Below are 19,397 nucleotides of genomic sequence, written 5' to 3' on the forward strand. Positions count from 1 at the left end.
TTCTTTGTGTTCAAAATTAGTGCTTGGTAAACTGGCTGTCACCCTCACCGGCAGCAACAAACTCTTGCTGCTGCTTTCATGCCAGGGTGGTCCCGCGGCTCTGCAGTGCGGGGGTGCAGAAGCGGGGGGGGGAGGGGTGTTGCCAGATAAGACTGTAGAAACCAGGTCCTGGCTATTCTGCAGCTCCCATGGCATTGTTCTTAAACAAATGGCCTTGAATCCTTGTATAATATCCCTTTCCTTCCCCAGCCCACCCCGTCACCCAACATTAGCAGAGTGCTGCTTGCCACACTTCTATGCTATGCAATTGAATGGTATTGTTCCTATGTAATTGGTAAAATGCTTTAGGATCCTTGGGGATGAAAGACACTGTACATATGCTATAAAACACTGGATTATGGGTACTATGTAAATAAATATTATTAAATATTTTTACTCTAACTCACTCCTCATTTCTACTCGGGATGGTTGTGGTTCAATGCACATTTTCACTCACTGGACTTGACTTCCTGTTCAGATGCCCTGGTACAGTTGTTTTATAGTCTCTTTTCAACTCAGAACTCCTTGGCTCAGCTTCTATTTAAGCATTTCTTACAGACAATCACCCAAGCAGAGGGCATGATTTAAAAGTACTACAGAGAGAAGGCTGTATGGTGCTAATGCTGCTCAGAATCCATTTTATAATGCTTGCTGAGTTTCACTTATTAGGAGAAAGACACAGTTTTAAATGACGTGTGTTTATCACAGGGCATGCATTTTATCATAGCTCATTTGTGATGAAGGATTTTGTTCTCTGTGTTTTAATGAAATTTAAAATCTCACTTTTTACAAAATTTTCTCCTATACAGACCCCAACTCCTCAAGCATTTTCCACAGAAAATTCCTACTGAAGCCAATTTGTGCTCTCAGATTGTCCCAGCTTCTTGTGATCAGCCTAAACCTTAAGGGTATGTCTACACTGCTGTGTAAGAACAGAGTTAGTGGAACTCAAGTCCATGGACCCAGGACTTGAATGTACACACTGCACATGAACCCTCAGTTTAGAATTTCAGGACTCGGGCCCAATACTCCAATGTCTACACTGCAGTATGCAGATCTGAGTCAAACCAGCATATCCCAGGCTTCCTAGTGCTCTCCCCAGCTGTGACCGCTCTGGTTTGTGATGGAGTGTGGGAAAACTGACTGCCCACCCCATGCGTTACAGGAAATTGTCGCAGCTCACCATGTTGAGACATCTTTTAGATCTGCATGCTCCCAGCAACAAGAGCCAACCACATGAAGGAGTCACCATTTCAAGAGCTTCTCTTGCTTGCTTGCTTTCACTTCTGTTTCTGCTAACAGATAGAGCATCCATAAGAAGCTGGTGGACATTCTGACAGTGTTTTCTGAGCTACCAAAGGTGCCTACCGGAAAAGGGGGACAACACGGACATGAAAAAATTGAACTGGCTGACGCTGCTTGTGACTCTTGGTGTAGCTACTGATACCCTAGACCAGCACTTCTGGAGCAGGGCCACAAGCACAGACTGGGGGGATTCCATCACCAGGGATGACCAGCAATGAGTCCAGCACTTTCACATGAAGAAAACTACATTTCTGGAGCTTCTGAGCAGCTTGCCCCAAACCTTCAGTGTCAAGACAGACAAATAAGGGCAGCCGTTCTGGTTCAGAAACAGATTGCTATAACCATGTGGAAACTGGCTATCCCAAACTGCTACACGTCTGTTGCTAACCATTCAATGTTGGAAAGTCAACCATGAGTAAAGTGGGCGCAGAGGTTTTTGAGGCAATCAGGCAGGTGAGTTATCCAAAGGTAGTGGGCATAAACAAGATCCCTGAAGTAATTGCTAGTTTTAAGAAAATGGGATTTCCAAAATGCATAGGGGCCATATATGCAAATTATGTGGCCATAGTTCACCCTCCCCAAAAAGCATGAGCACATAAATCGCAATAGATACCACTCTATTATTATGCAGGCCCTTGTACGTGCCAATATGGGCTGCACTGGAAAGGCTTGTGATGCCAGGGTTTTCCACTGATCAGGAATCTACATTAATGGACAGGCTGGGACACTATTCCCACTGGATAACATTGTCATAAATGGAGTAACAGTCCCCATTGTTATCCTGGGGGACCCCACATACCCCCTTTTGCCTTGGCTTATGAAACTATATCCTGATCTCAGACAGCCTGTTAAAAAGGTTTAATTACATCTCAGCAGGTTCAGAATAGAGATTGAATGTGCATTTGGCAGACTTTAATCTGGCTGGAGCTATTTATAGAAACATTTGGATTCCAGTGTCATCAAGACTGTTCGAATTATTGTGGCTTACCGTGCTCTACACAATCTTTGTGAAGCCAAAGGTGAGCCATTTGCTCCTGAATGAAACTGTGACAGTAATGGATTGCTGAATCAATACACTCAACTATAAAGTGCATCTATCACAGCTGGGGCAGGACAGAGCCATCACGTCCATAGAATTGACTGGGGCAACCGCCCCGGGCCCCACACTTTGGGGGCCTTGCACTTCGGGATGCAGGGTCCAGGGCAGCCTGGGAGGTTAGCAGGGGGCCTGGCGCCGGCAGCAGCGAGCGAGCTGGCCTCAGCCCGCCCCACCTGCTCCTGGCGTCGATCAGGGAAGGAAACCGAAGAGAGGCGGGGCGGGGGTTTGGGTGAAGGGGTGGAGTGGGGGTGGAGCAGGGGTGGGAAGAGGCAGGGCGGGGATTAGGGGAAGAGGTGGAGTCGGGGCAGGGTCTGGGGGGTTATCCCAGGCCCTGCACCCCCCTAGGGATAGCCGTGGGGCAGGATGTACCTGGGCAACACCAAGCAGGGATGCTCTGTTCTCTCACATTACAGACTTGCATGGGCCCATGAAAAAAGGGATAATAGTACATTTATGAATGTTTGTGCAATGTTTACAGTAAATGAGGTACTGTCATTCTCCCCCCCCCCCCCATTTAATTATGTATTGTGAATGGGAGGGTTGATTGCCATGCATTGGTCCTATTGATGACAGGACTGTTTATGAACTGGGGCTGAGGGGAATTGATTGCCATTCATAAGTACAGTGCATGGCATGACTTCTTATGAAATGGAGAGGGGGCATGTGGCAATAACTGAGGATTTATAGTATGGCTTGATGTAGAGAAATGCATTAAGAAATACTGTTTGTATACAACTTTCCAGTTGTCCCTTATCACGTGTTTACCTTTTTTAATGTATATAGCAAATAGTATGATGTGATGCAGTGACAGCAATAACATTTCTTAATAAAATAAAAACAAACATTTATTTTTGAACATGTATTAGAAAACCACAATATTAAATCATTGCCAGGCAGACCAGCTGCAATTACAACACCACTAAGAAACCAACACCAAAACCTTTAAACAAAAACACAGTGCATGAACAGTGAAACCATTTCCAAGAAATGAATGCTCTACTGTTGCATGTCCCTTGCCACTCCCTCATTCTGTTTTTGCTTCCTTTCATGTTTAGCACATACTTGGCATCTCTTAATGGAAGCATTTACAGATGCAAGGGTCTGCACCACAGTGGAAGCGTGAAGTGGGGAGGGAGACTGCACGGGGTGGATAACTACATGGTGTAGATTTGCCGTGCCCAGCTGCTAAATTCCAACTGCACTGTCCACTCAACCATGGAATTGTCCAAACATGGTACTGTGGAAGGGACTCAAAACCTGATGTGGGTGCAACAGGAGCCTATACCCTGTCAGCCATAAGCATAAGCAACCTATTGAACAGTTCTTTCTGCTGGAATCTGTCTTCTTCCCTCAGGTGACATTCCTGCTCTAGAAACTGTGCTGCAAGCCTCTCCCCTCACACTGAAATTCTATCCTCTTACTTTGCAGCCTGTCTGTGTCTTTCCATCTGTCATGAATCCTTCTCCCTCTGATAATGGACCTATTTATTGGCCCTCTCTAGAATGTCAGCCATCAGTTCATCACAGAAACACTTGTTTGGACCAATCCATGACAGTTCTGCATTCCAGGGACCTGCAGCCATGGGCCTGCACTGCCAATGTGGAAGGACCAGCAGAGGTTGAAGGACCTAAATGCAAGTATCTAACAGTGCATTATTGTTTCAGTGCTTCAAAAATAGGTTCAACACATCAGCAGGTAAAAGTGCCTTGTGGAACCTCAAGCTCAAAAAATGATACTGAGAATATACTGAAGCTCATTTTTACAGAAATAAATGTCTCTGTTCCCAAAAGCCCCTTGGACACAATTGAGTTAATCATGGAAAAAAAGAGTCCAGAAACAGTGGTCAGTTAAAATTTACAATTGCTTTTGGTTTAAAAATTGCAGACCAACTTGGCCTGTTGGGGTGGGGGAGAGCCAAAAATTTACTACGCTGAGGGTCTACTTCTGCGTCTTATGTTTATATTGCTGATTCCATGGTAGGACACTCTTCCGGGGTTGGGAGGGGGTATCGTGAAGCTTCTCCAAGTAGGGACCCAGAATGTGCTGCAGCTGCTCCAGTGGGAAAGCCTCCTCAGACTGGTTTGAGCACAAGAGTCACTTCAGCAGCAGCATCCAGCTCTTGCTGGCTCTCTTCCAGTCCTATATTGGATTCAGGGGTAAGAAAGTCTCCATCCTGGCTGACCAGGCTGTTGTGAAGCACTGGTGGCTCAGTGCAGTAGCCAGCACTCAAATAAACTCCTCATAAAAGGGGCATGATAATGGTGAGTTTCCAGAGGTTTGGTTCTCTTTCATGGCTTTCAGATTGTCAGTTTTGAACTACTTAATCTGCCCCCTGCACTGGTCACTCGTCTGGTGAATCCTCAATGCTGACAGCTTGTTTGCTAGTACAGATCGTCATCCTGGAACTTTGCTAATATCAACCTAGCACCAGAGATTAACCAAAATCTGTCTGTGCTCCTGTGACCAGCAAGCAGTGTACTTGGCAAAGGACTTCTTCGTATTGGTGATCATCACAAATGCAGAAGAAGGTTCACTCTGCTTGCAGCTCAGTGATCAGAACAAAATGGAAGGGTTAAACACCAAACAGCTATACTTGAACCAGGGGGAGTTGCTTCTATTTCCTGGGAATCAATTGACCAGTCTTGACATAGAAAGGACAAAGGACATAATCCCATGTGGGATAGTGTGGCACACTCTAAGGACCCAAGTGTGAGGGCCAGGGCCTGAGCTGCATCCATACTGCAAAACAATGGAATTTGGGCCCAAGCCTCCATGGGACTCGGGCTCGAACCCTCCATCCTGTGGAGCCTGGACATATGTCAGACAGAATTATGGGTAGATTGAAAGGAGGGTTGTGCTTGAGCCTGAAACTGAGCTTGGGCTTTCATTGCAGGGTAGATGTACCCTGTGTGTCTTCAAATGTCTCCACTTATGTAAGAAGATATAATGCAGCTCACAGATGCATATTCCTCATCCTACACATAAACACAGAGATGAGGTAAAACATGTAGGCCTTTGCTCATCTGCACTCTTGTAGCAAACTTCTACAAATATCAAAACCCCAGAGCTGGTTAGAGGCAACTTGACACATAGGAATGGAGGCTAAAGCTCTCAAGGGTGCTAGTGTCACTTTTGAGGAAGCATCAAGAATTTTAAGTAGTCCAGCAGGAGCAAAAAGAAAAAAGCTTGCTGAATCATATGGGTTGACAAGAACTTCCGGTGGGTCACATCCAGTTCATCTTTCTTTATCATGACACAATTGATTAATGATCTTGAAACCATCCTTAGTAATAATCTAATCCAGCACAGAGTATCTCTAATGATGGTGATATGAAAGTGAATTACATGAGCAAGTATATTACAATACAGTATAACGGCAATTACTGAATGCAAAAATATAACAAACTCACCAACTGTAAATCAACAAAGTTGCAACCAGAAAACTACATACAGCAGTTTCAGGATTACATTAAAAACAATAAGACATACACACATCTCAGTCACTTAGGGGAAAGAAAAAAAGTTGTATTCCTTAGCTGAAATATTTTTTAAGTTCACTTTGTTATAGAAAAGCCAATGGTTTGCAACATGACATATACAAATGCTTTCCCTTGCTTCAAATTTAGACATAAATATAAATATCAATGTAGAAAGTTTCTTTTCAGCCACTGAGAATATATATATAGAGAGAGAGAGAGAGAGAGAGAGAGAACTTTTTGCTAAAGGTAATTTTACATCCGTCTCAATACCAACATGCAAAGACAGGAGTGATAGGAACTGATTTTGATCCGTTATGCCTGTATCAATGCAGAACAACTGCAAACTGACGGATTAGAATGTGGCCCATAGGAAAAGACTATCAACTGCTATTTAAACAGACAGCAAAAACTACTATTAATCTCAAAAGATTCAATCCAAATAAGACAGTTCCCCCTTCAAGCTTAAGTACATTGGAGTGATTGAGCTTATTGACTGCTCCCTGATCAGACAGACTTTGGGTGCTATTTTCTTAACACAGAAGGTTTGGAATGTTGGAATCCAAAAGGCTCCATGGCAGTTGGTCAGAGGAAGAAAGCTCTGAGGAAGGTGCAAGTGACAGCAGCAGGACCCACCCTGAGAAGGCGGGAACAGGCAGTAAGGGAAAGTTAATAGGAAAGCGACAGAGGTGAAATGAAGCAGAGAAATGGGATAGAGCAGGAGAAGCAGCCAGGGACAGTGGGGCTGAGGAGGCTAAACAGAGTGGCAACCCCACCTAGAAAGATAAGCATCCTCTCAGGGTTAACACTTCCTGCGCTGTGTGAGCAAAGGGCTACAACTTTTGACTACAGGTAACCAAAGCTGTGAGGTTATTCTTTTTCACCCATTCTTCTCTCTGCCAGGGCAAATCCAGCTTCCTTCTTGCACAGGTCTCTAGAAGCACATTGGGGATAGGCGGCAGAGGGGACACCCCAGTGACTCTGCAACCTTGAGCTCATGGAGCATTGCTTCATGGTGTTTTTCCACAGCAAATAATAGTTGCTTAGAATCTATACTGAAGCTTGACATCCATAAATCCCAAAGCACTTTACAGAGGCAAAATATGTTGATCCTCATAGTACAAAGGAGGAAATTGAGGCATAGACTAGTGAAATGAGTACAAGAACTTGAACAGAACAGAATAGAATCCTAACTCCCATTGTGGTGCCCTATCCGCTGGACTATGCTAAATCAGGCTAGGCCAAGGCAGGGGCATGTGTGATGTGTCTTCAGAGGTCATAGACCCACCAGGAAAATAACTCCAGAGGGGGCTTGTAGAGGATTGTGCTATGTACTGAGGCACTAAGTTACATTGTAGGCAGCTATGGGGTTGCAGCCACAGCTACCGGAATAGGGAATTCTGTCATCAATCCCTAGAAACAGTCCTCACTGTTTATGTTTAGCATGTAAACAGACTGAAGAGAGCTAACTAGTGATAAGTGTCACCCAGACTGCCAGCTCTCCTGAACTATATTAAATAAAAAAGTTGTTATATTAGTTCTATACTGAAAAAGATGTTAAGTAAATATGATTACCGTAAGAAGGGCAACCCCTCCCAGAGCACCCTCTACCATTAAGCCATGGCATGACAGGCACACCTGCCTCAGTTTTCCCTCTTATGTAACCCAATAATTCCATGCAAGGCTTATCCTCTAGTCCATGAACATGGTTTATTACTAGAGCATAGTTCAAATAATCCTTAATAACAGTCCCAAATACAGAATTTATTTCTCATCCCAGTGCAAACAGTCCTTAAGATCACCCGACATCTCATCCCACAGTGCACTACATATCACACACCAGCATCTTTGACCATGCTTGGACTCTGTCAGTCCTTCCCTGTCCTTGTACCAGGCCACCCTAGCCCTTCCAACTGGAATGTAACCCTACTTCTTCCCAGCAGGAGCCCTCACAGCCATTCTGCTGGGAGCATCCTTGCTAGGGGAGCATCCTTCACTTCCCCTGGCCCTCTCATGGTTCCTCTGGGTCCAGCTCTCCAGTCCTGGAGATGTCAGCAGGTAAGCTCTGCTGCTGCTCCTCCTGCCTTCAGCCTCCTCCAGCCCTTGGCTCTGGCTCTCCATCTTGGGGACACCAGCCAGCAAACCCATCTTGCTTCTCTCCTGCCTTCAGTGTTCTCCCAGGAACCACCTTCTGCTTCCTTCCAGCAGACTCCACTAGTCCCCTGGAGTCTGGCAGCTATCACCTGCTCTTCCTGACTGAACCACTCTGCTCTGACTCACTGAGAGACTCCCTCTTACTGGGTCTCTCACTGATTCTTTCTAGTCTCCAAGTGCTAACCTCCTATCTTTTTCACACAAAAAAACCTGCCTCTCTCACACGTAGATTGTGTTTGACCTTCAAGGTACCTACTGGGCTTCTCTCATCCCAAACCAAAACACCTTCCCCAAAGACATATTACTCAAACATTCCATAAAACATTTCACAGTACACATCATATACACGCAAGAAGTTCCCCAAGTTTTCACCAAAAACTTTAAAACAGTCCACAAGGGACCAAGCACCTAATCCATACATAGGCACCAACTTCGTGGGTACTCCAGGGCTGGGCTCCTTCCCTTCCCTCCTCACCTCTCCCCACCCCCGCCGGGATCAGCTGTTCAGCGGCATGCAGCAGATGCTGGGGGGGAGAGAGAGGAACGGGGGCGGGAAGAGACTGGGTGGGGGCTTGGCGGAAGGGGTGGATTGGGGGTCGAGCACCCCCTGGGAACTCTCAAAGTTGGTGCCTGTAAATCCATACCATTCCAGGTCCTCTGTTGGGCAGCAAGCCTCCACTCCCTAGAATCACTGCTGAGCCACACCCCTCTTGCCAGGGACTGATTGAAATTCCTGCATTCTCCTGAGACCCTTGGCCTTCTGCAGCCACTCCTATTGCTGGAAGTGGGCTTCTTGCCATCATTGCTGAGACACAAATTGTAACTTTTGTTGCTTTTGCAAGCTCTCCATCAACTGCTGGAGCATTGCCCAAGTCTTTTGCTGCTGTTCCTGCTGCCACTGTAACAGTCATCTGTGGCTGCTGCGCCATCACCCCTACAAATATCTCCTCCATCTTTCTTAATCACCGAACTAGGTGGGACCAGTCGCTGTCAAGACCTTCAATTCCCGTCTTTCTTTTCCACTTTGCACTAAGGATCTTCCTTACTCTCCCCTTGTATAAGGAGCTGATCAAGGTGTTCAGATTCTCCATCACATGTCATGAAATGGAGCTTCTCCGCAGCTTGTCAAGGACTCACTACCGCACCCACAGTCTTTATGAGGCTGGTTTTTATTATCCAAACTTAAACCAACAACCAAAAACAATTCCTCAGCACAACCTTTCCATCTGAGTCTTTTACTACTTCCCCTCCCAGAAAACTCTGGCAGTCTTGCTTCCTGCATCTCCCTAACTTGCTCTCCCTCACCCAATTTCTTCTCACAGACATTCCTTTGCTAGGAACTCCCACCAATCCTTTATGGCTCCAAGTGCAGTCCCACCCCCTTAATTGGCCCACCTGGAAGTACATGGTCTGTTACAGGGGAGCTGGACCTGCTTCAGTTACCGGGACCAGACAATGACTACTTTTTGACTCGGTGGTGTCCCTGAAACACTTTTTTGTTAAAATTGCATATGGCCTTGTATACCATTATCCTCAGAGATCCCAGAAATCTAAATAATGACTGAGTTATCCTAGTTCTGTGTATAATTTTATTTATTGTGTCTTTAAAAATATTTTCTTTCTTGAAAATTAGTTCCCTTATTTCTCAGTTCATTTCCTTAAAAAAAAAAAAAAAAAAAAAAAAAAAAAGCCTTCAGCAAGAAAACAACAGTTCTTTCAGCCTAAATTATTCTTGTCAAAATATGTGAAGCTATTATTTAGGACACGCTCGTATCTAGGCTCTTTTAGTGAATATGATCTCCAAAAGCTTTCTGAGATGATTATGGCTTATAGGAAGCTGCAAACAGGAACCTGGACTCTTCTCAAAACAATAAATTGAATGAAAAAGAAACATTAGAGCCCGCTTTATAGCCTAGAGAGAAATGCTATTCACTACCAAGTAGAGATCTGGGTTCAAATTCTTTGGTCTTCTGTTTTCTGACTCAGCAATCCTGGGAATACTGCGAAGGTAGCATTCCCAGCTCCTATGAAGACAGGCTGAACAGCAACAGTGCTCCTTTGGCTCAGCCAGGAAGTGATCACATTTTGAAAAGAGAAAACCTATTCAGGTTCTTGTACCACACTCATCACTGTGGCACATTAGGACTCTCAGAATAAGAGACAGTTGTGCATATACACGTCTTTTGCATTTATTTATAAAGGATGTCATGCACTCAACCAGAGGCCATTCTATATTCTAGCCACATTTACAACAATCAAAAATCCCAGCATCCCAAAACCTCTTATAGCAAAGGAGCTCCAGCTCAAGTAGCTCCACTGACATCAACTGTAGCAAAATGTCATGTATATATAGTTGCCAACTTTCTAATCACACAAAACCAAACTCCATTGCCCTGCCCCCTGCCCCTTCCCTTCCCCAAGGCTCCGTCTCGCCCCACCCCTGCTCATTCCATCCCCCCTTCTTCCGTCACTTGCTCTCCCCCACCATCACTCACTGTCACTAGACTAAGGCAGGGGTTAGGGTGCAGGAGAGGATGAGCGCTTTGGCTGGGCATGCAGGCTCTGGGGTGGGGCCAGAAGTGAGGGGTTCAGAGTGTGGGAGGGGGCTGGGGTAGGGGTGCAGCTGGGGGTGCGGGCTCTGGGGTGGGGCTGGGGATGAGGAGTTTGGGGTGCAGGAGGGGGCTCCGGGCTGCAGCCAAGGGGTTCGGAATGCAGGAGGGGGCTCTGGGCTGTGGCAGAGTGTTGGGGTGTGGGAGGGGGTGCGGGCTCCAGCTGGGGGTGTGGGCTTTAGGGTGGGTCTGGGGATGAGGTGTTTGGGGTGCAAAAGGGGGCTCAGGACTAGGGGCGGGGTGCAGAAGGGGACTCAGGGTGTAGGCTTTGGCTGGGCGGCACTTGCTTCTAGGAGCCACCTGAGGTAATTGGCATGTCCAGCTCCTATGCGGAGGGGCCACGGGGCTCTGCGTACTGCCCGCGCCCCCAGACGTACTGCCCCGTGGTTCCCAGCCAATGGGAGCTGCGGAGCTGGCGCTCAGGGCGGGGGCAGTGCGTGGAGCCCCCATGGCCGCCACTGCTCTTTGGAGCTGGACATGCCAACCGCTTCTGGGAGCCGCAGGGAGCCTGCCTTAGCCCCGCTGCGCTGCCGACCGGACTTTTAGCAGCCTGGTCAACAGTGCTGACTGGAGCTGTCATGGTTGCTTTTCAACCAGGCATTCCAGTCGAAAACCAGATGCCTGGCTATCCTACATGCATACAGGAAGGGGAAGCTATAGAAGGGACAAAACAAGGCTTTCATAAATGTACAGATATGACCCAGCCCTTCTTTTGTGCATACTTCTGAATTTTGTGACGTAAGCAACTTCTTCCAGCCTCAGAAGGACTCCAGTCTGTAGTAGCATCATGGGGTTTGAGGATATTGTATCACAAGTTATAATGTCAATTAGTGGCTGAGCTGGATCAGGGAAAACCATGTACTGGAAAAGGTGGCAAAAACAGGAAATTGTGAATGACAGAGAAACCTGAAAAGTGTGGTTTCAAAATATCTGAAATGTGAAGTTAGGTATTGATATTAGGGTCTGTGTCTGACCTGATGCTCTCAGAGGAGTTCAGAAGAAAAAGCTGAATTTTTACAATCTATTAAAACAAATTATAGATAAAGAATATTAGAAATGTGAGACCAAGAATCTAAGATTTTCAAAAGAAATACTCAGTAACAGGCTGTGAATTTTTCTGAACCATTAAAGATAGACTCCATCAAGTGTTGCCTGCTAAGAAAATTGAAGGACAGAGAGCAGTAAAAACTGTTCTTAAAGCATGTCCTACTTTAAGTCTATAAACTAAAATTCTCAGAGTTTGAGAATCACTAGAGATGTTCTTTGCTGAGGAGTCAAGGTTAGACTATAACTGGTTTATATACCAGCTCTACCAAAATAAAAGGAATATAATCTTGGACATGAAGAAACATGTTTTCATTTTGTGACAGGAAGGCCCAGAGGGTTTAGAGACAGAAGCAGTTTTACATATATCTAGGACCCAAACTATATGTCCATATAACAAGTAATAGCAGAACTTTGAGTTATGCCTGGAAGTAAATATGGAACGAGTTCAGTCCTTAGAGCATGGATGTAATATGCTCCTTTTGACTAAAAGCACTAAAGAAGCAGATTACCATATTGTGCACCAGTTTCCAAGTTGTCTTCAGGGTAGCTTCATGTAGCTTTCATTTCAATAAACCTACCTGGAGGTCACAAATACAAGGAAAACTGTATTAAGCTCTATATCAATCATGCTTAAATACCACGTAGATCATGGGTTCTCAAATTGGGAGTCAGGACCTCTCAGGGGGTCGTGAGGTTATTACATGGGGGGTTGTGAGCTGTCAGCCTCCACCCCGAACCCAGCTTTGCATCCAGCATTTATAGTGGTGTGAAATATATAAAAAAGTGTTTTAAATTTATAAGCGGGGGTCGCACTCAGAGGCTTGCTATTTGAAAGGGGTCACCAGTACAAAAGTTTGAGAACCACCGATGTAAATAATAGGTGCCCAAGAAATTCCAAAGATCACAGAGAAATTATCCCAATTGTTGCATTAAACACAAATGAAAAACCCACACTAACTTGTGGAAACTCTCCACAAATAATCTGAGACCCAGAAGTACCCCTTGTCACAGTTACAGGGCTAGCTGCACCTCTGACCCTGCTCTGGTTTCTCTGAGTACACCCCCTCAGGTGTTAGGCTTTATGCCTTTATCCCTCCTGGAGTGAAATCCAGTGATTATTCCTTTCAGACTGGGTCTTGGGTTACAGTATCCTTATTCATGCGTACCCAAGCAGGTCCAATCTCCCCTTTTGAGAGCCTGTTACCAGCAGTGAATGCAGGGGTTCTCAAACTTCTTTTGCTGGGACCCCATTTGAAAATATTTCAGGCTGTGACAACTCCCCCACAAAAAGTGATGACCCCCCCATACCATACCACCCTTACTTCTGTGCTGCTGCTGGCGGCGGCCCTGCCTTTAGAGCTGGGGGCCCAACCAGCAGCCATAGCTCTCTAGCCGTCCAGCTCTGAAAACAGCACAGAAGTAAGGGTGGTAATACTGTGACACCCCTACAATAGGCTTGCACCCCTTTTGGGTCGGGACCCCCTGTTTGAGAAACAATGGAATAAAGTGAGCAGACAGCCTTCTCAAACTCAAGGATTGTTTAATCTTATGTTATGCTTTGTTCATACTGGTAAGAGAAAGGAAACAACAAAAGGTTTGCCCCCTCATGCTTATCTTACCTGGAATTTTAGGCAGGCCTATCTTACCCCAGATCTTTGACCTCTGGGGTTGTGGGTTTCAGACTGTTCACGTGAACAGCAACTCTCTAGCCTCCAGATGGAGAGTCCTTTTCAACTATTTATAGTGATTTTGATCTGTTGGTTCCTGGCACTGGCAAAATAAGCTGTGTAACTTAGCTGGAACCTGCAAGTTAAGCTCTTCAGTTAATAGCTCAGGCTTTTCCTCTTTATCCTCCCATCTCCAAGTGTTTACCAGGATGTGTCTTATCTCAGGTCATTATTTCATTTCCTGCTTGTGTTTTCAACAGCCTGCTATTAAATTAACCCAACATATTCATACATTAATCATTCCAATAACCAGGTCAAGATACAATATTTATTAATTTTACGACAGTACAGGCCCATATCCTTCACCCCCCTAAATTATTAACTTCAACTACAAAGGATGTACACTCCCTTTTAGTCATGCAGGCAGACACTTTCCTTGCTGTACTTTCTAGATGCTACCTCTAACCAACCAGCATCACTTCCTTTTTATCTTCCGCCTTCTTATTGAGCCTAAGACAGCCTACTAACATCCAAGCTGCTACTGTGGCCAGGCATTGAGAAAGCAGCATTCATATCAGGCTCCATTCTTACACTTGTTAACACTCCTATGAGCACTGTGGACTATCATTATCATTTCTGATCTCATGCTATGTGTTATTGTGGCAATCCTATCATATGCAATAATTTTGTCTATATAGTCCCAAAGAGGTTTTATGACTGGAGGTGTTTTTTTCTGTTGGCTAGAATCTATGATCACTCGTTCCCAGTATTGTAGAGTAATTTTTAATTTCTCATTTTAATTTGTCAAATTTTGTTTTGAAAACAGAGACTACCTGAGTCATATCTACTTCATATGCTCCCAGAAGCACTTTGCTTGTTCTATAGCAGTGTTTCCCAAATGGTGGGTTGTCGGGTGGTTCTAGATGGGCTGTAGGCACAGTGTGGAGGGGAGACCCTGGATGTCAAAGTCATGGAATTTAAGGCCAGAAGGGACCACCACATCATCTAGTTTGACCTCCTGTGTCTCATACGCCACCAACACCAGCACGCTAAGCCCAACAACTGACATTGACTAAACTGGACAGGAGACTAGACCAGAGGTGGACAAACTACGGCCCACAAGCCACATCCAGCCCGCGGTACCCTCCTGCCTGGCCCCTGAGCTCCTGGCCCGGGAGGCTCGCCCCTGGCCCTTTCCCTGCTGTTCCCCCTCCCCCACAGCCTCAGCTCGCTCCACCGCCGGTGCAATGCCCTGGGCGGCGGGGCAACGAGTTCCTGGGGCAGCGCAGCTGCAGAGCCCGGCCTGACCCGGTGCTCTGTGCTGCGTGGTGGCGTGGCTGGCTCCAGCTGGACGGTGCGGCTGTAGTGCTGCCAGACACCGGTTCTCCAGGCAGTGCGGTAAGGGGGCAGGGAGCGGGGGGGTTGGATAGAGAGCAGGGGAGTTCGGGGTGGTGGTCGGGGGTGTGGATAGGGGTTGGGGCGGTCAGAGGGCAGGGAACAGGGGGGTTGAATGGGGGCAGAGGTCCCCAGGGGGCAGTCAGGAAGGGGGACAGGTTGGATGGGGCGGCAAGGGGCAGTCAGGGGCAGGGGTTACGGGGGCGGTCAGGGAACAGGGAGAAGGGGTGGTTGGATGGGGCAGGGGTCTCCGGGGAAAGTCAGGAATGAGAGGAGGAGTTGGATTGGGTGGGGGGGGGCAGTCAGGGGCAGGAGTTCCGGGGGCTGTCAGGGGACAGGGAAGGGGGGGTGTTGGATGGGACAGGAGTCCGGGGGGGGCCATCAGGAGGCAAGAAGCAGGAGGGGGAGGATAGGGGGTGGGGACAGGCCACACCTGGCTGTTTGGGGAAGAACAGCCTCCGCTAACTGGCCCTCCATACAATTTTGGAAACCCGATGCAGCCCTCAGGCCAAAAAGTTTGCCCGCCCCTGGACTAGACTGTTATGTGCCATATGCAGAGAATAGGCGGGACCAGGGTGCACCAGTGCCTGAGGCCCCACAATGGAAGAGAAATGATTAAGGATGATATACCCAGATAACTCTGCCAAGTGACCTTCATCCACATGCTGCAGAGGAAGGTGAAAAATCCCAAAGGTCACTGGCAGTCTGACATGGGGGAAAATTCCATCCCAACCCCACATGTGGTGATTAGTTAGCCCCTGAGCATGTGTGCAAGAATCAGCCAGCCAAACACCTGAGAGAGAGAAAGCTTGGTGCACCCTCAGAGCCCTAGCCCTCTCTGTCCTATGTCCCATCTCTAGCCGTGGCCATCCCTGATGCTTCTGAGGAAGGAGATTTTTAAAAACAACAAACAACAACAACAAGCACCTCTCAGAAGGAAATCCCTTCCTGACCCCATGCTGGTGGCAGGCTGGGTCACAAAAAAAGATAAAATGCAGTTGGCGGGTCACCTTAGTAAAAAGATTTGGAACCACTGACCGATGGGCATGCTTTCAAGAGAACCTAATATAAAAAGCTTCTTACTGGGTCTATATTTCTCATGTAATGAGTATTTTTGAAATTTAATTATTATTTTCTTAAATCTAGGAGGTACTTTGCAATGGTTTCTGTAATATAGTTTCCAAAGATTTATGGTCTGTTTCTACCCTATAGCATTTCTGCCCTAAACATACTAATAAAATCATTTGCAACAAAAAACAATTGCTAGCATTTTTTTTTTCAATCTGAGCATAGTACTGTTGTGTCTTAATCAGTGCTTTGGAAACATATGTTGTTGGATGATCATCTTGCAGAGACACAATCTCCTAACCCATAAAAGCTTGCCCTGACTGAGAGCTGAAGCTCTTTGTTAATCTCAATATATTTCAGTACCAATGTTTCAATTTTTTAATTCCAGAAAGTTTTTCTCTTGCCAGTCTGCTTAGTGGTATTCTGTAATGTCCTCAAACAACAGTCTGATGGGAATATTTCATTGTAACAAATTAGGGATGAATTGCTTAGATGTTAACAAGTCCATGAATCTCTCTATAGGAACATCTTTTTTCAGTGCATTTCCATTTGTACATTTGCCTCCACCTTTCTTGGGTTCAGTCAGACTCCTTTGTCACTTGCATTTTAAAGACGAGGCATGACCTTCTCAACTTCTCTCAGGGTATAGCACTTGTGTTTGATAGCCTTATTCAAACCTCTTCAATCTATAAAAATCCTTAACTTGTTTGATTTTACACTGATGACCAGACAGCTGGTGCCCTAATTCAGCTCAGTAACATTTAATGTTACCATCTAGTCAAGTTAAACATTTATTTGATTTCGTAGAAGTTCTCATCTTGCAGGTTGCAAACTCCACCTGGGGTCAGGGCCCTCTACAGCCTGGATGAATGGGAGAGGGCTATTGGGATGGTCCTAATATGGAAAAGGGGGCTGCAGTATGGAAAAGGTTGAGATTCACTCCTTTATGTGGTGCATGTATTTTTCTTAACACGGGGATTTATAGCATTAATACATCCCCGGCTTTTAAACACCTCATCAAATTCTTTAAGAATATTTTTTGTATCCTGTTCAGTGGATAAGTTATACACTTGAAGACTATTCAACACAAGCACACCTGTTTCCATTAGTTAAAACTGTCCCAAGTGATACATGCCCGTACGTCATTTTATGGCCACTATATGAACATGTTAAGTTTTCTGTTTTAACATTGGCTGGTCTTTAAGTTTTTTTGTATACGCTTGCTGTTGTTGCATTGTACTCAGTTATTTTTGTTGATTTATGTTATAAACTTCATATTTGTACTTCATCAGTCATGTACGTGTGTGACAGGGGACCTGAAATTCTCTATTCCAGAGAACTCTTCAATAGCAGGGTTTGTTTTTCCCTTTGCTTTTTACAATTTTCTTCTTACTTTAAGGAGGGCAGTTTGGAAAGTGCTCATATCTCTCTCCTTTTTCTCTTTCTTTGACTTAAATTTTCCTATTTCTGGATGCTTGTCTATGCCAGGAGCTGTGTTTTGTAGCAAAGGCATTCAAAAATTAGAAGAGTCTATTTATAAACCAAATCCCTCCCACAGGCTGCATTACATCAGAGAACATTTATAGGGATCCTACAATACATACAACACTAGTCCTGATAGCTGGGAGTATAGATGAACTGAGAGAGCGAGACAGATCCTTGCCACTGCTGCTATTTCAGTGGGGCTACTTATGGTAGAAAAGTTAAACAGTTGAGTGTTTGAAGGGTTAGGGTCTATCATTGCAATATAACATTCACACCTATTTTTAAGGTTAATCTTAAAATATTTCTGTTTTCAAGTGATTTTTTTAAAGTGTGTTGAGTACTTTTCTGTACAGCTCTTTGATATTGATGAAAGCTGCAGTATAAACTGACAAATGTATTTTAAATTAATTCATAATAATATATATCTAATTTATTGTAAAAGTGGAGAAAAACAGTATCTAGATAAAGGTGACCTCAAAGACAACTTCACTCTGCAGCATAAAAGTACTGCAGAAGTATAGCTTATTGTACAACTAAAACACGTGCAGAAGTCAAACAGTCTTCCAGCAAGTCTACTAGATTAAAAACAATCTTTAAGGCAGTGTAATACTTCAAACACCTTATGGTTTGTGCCACTAACATACTCTTTGCCTTTTGCTGCCTAGAACATATATTTACTCCAAAATCACCATCAACTGCAAAAATGAGAAGTTTTATAGAATTGAAAGAGTAAATACAGAGATGCTGACCCTTGCTGTGACTAAGCAATGCGAAGTGCAGCCAACAAGGTTGGAGGGGCCATGATGCCTGTGCATGTCCTCAGTCCTGGCTGGTATGGGTGTCTGGCCACATGAAGGGAATTGGATGGCTCTTTGGAATGAAAACATGGACATTTTTAAAAGTACTATTCAGGGCACAATTCAGTCAGGTGGTGAGCGCCTTCAACATTCATTGACTTCAACAGAGTTTAAGGGCACTCATCACCTGGCTGAATTGTTCCTTAGAATAGTAATTTTCTTATTCCCTGGAGTCATCCAGTTCCTTTTCAGGATGCATCCTCAATTAAGTCCTATTTTTTGTATTACAATTTATACTTGGTGTTTTATATTTATTCCCCTCACTCTAGTGGTTCTGTGTTGTGCTCATTGTCCTCCCTACTAAGAAATGCAGAATGTAGGAGCGGCAGTCAATGCTGCTCCTAAATTAGCCACAACATTTGTTACAGTTACATAAGGTGTCTTTTCCATAGCTTCTGCAGTGCTCGCAGCCCCTGGAAGGCCAGAAGAAAAGGATAGATAGAGACTATCAGATCTGGATCTCTGACATAGTAGTGCCTATTGCTAGATTATTTGACTGGCAACTTCACCGCAATTCGAAATTTAAAACAGAGGTGACTGATTTTCGTGGTGAGAATAGCAAAGAAGAGAGTCTACCAGAGAGAAAAAAAAATAGCTGAAGGGGAAGTATCTGAGAAATAACAAAACTATAGGCCCAGTTTCCAAACTGTTTCATTAGCCGAGCAAGAGGGTAGTATAAAAGCAAGTACCAACTTACATCAAAAAGCAAAGAAAATAATGTACGTTTTGGGAGGCAGGCAGTGGGATATACTAACCCTTTAAGGCTGCAGAGGGCTCAAGGGCCATTCTAACCTATTCCAGGGTTGTTCCTAAAAATGGATCACCAGGGCACAAAAGAAACAGTGGTTAGGAGAAAGGAAGTGGTCTCAAGGTATCAGCTGGTGGTTTAAAGACAAAACCACTGTCCATTCTATTTAGTGCTGGGGACTGGAGCCTGGAAGAGTGGGCTGGGCAGGGCAGGGCAGGGCACAGCTCCCCTCTGTCTCAACCAGCCAGAACAAATCCTCAGAAAGAGAGCAGGACAAAAGCCACCTCCTGCTCTTAGAATGCAGTGACTGTGGAAGAAGTGGGAGCTGATGTCTTATAGAGGCAGGGGAAATGGTGTCTGCGCTATATTTCTAGATCTCTGGAGAATTCAGGAATCCCAACAGGAATGCTGGCAAAGAGGAAACCCCAGGGAGGGGATGGTTTTGGAC

This window comes from Emys orbicularis, chromosome 11 (genome assembly GCF_028017835.1).
Source record: "Emys orbicularis isolate rEmyOrb1 chromosome 11, rEmyOrb1.hap1, whole genome shotgun sequence".
NCBI classification, from domain to species: domain Eukaryota; kingdom Metazoa; phylum Chordata; order Testudines; family Emydidae; genus Emys; species Emys orbicularis.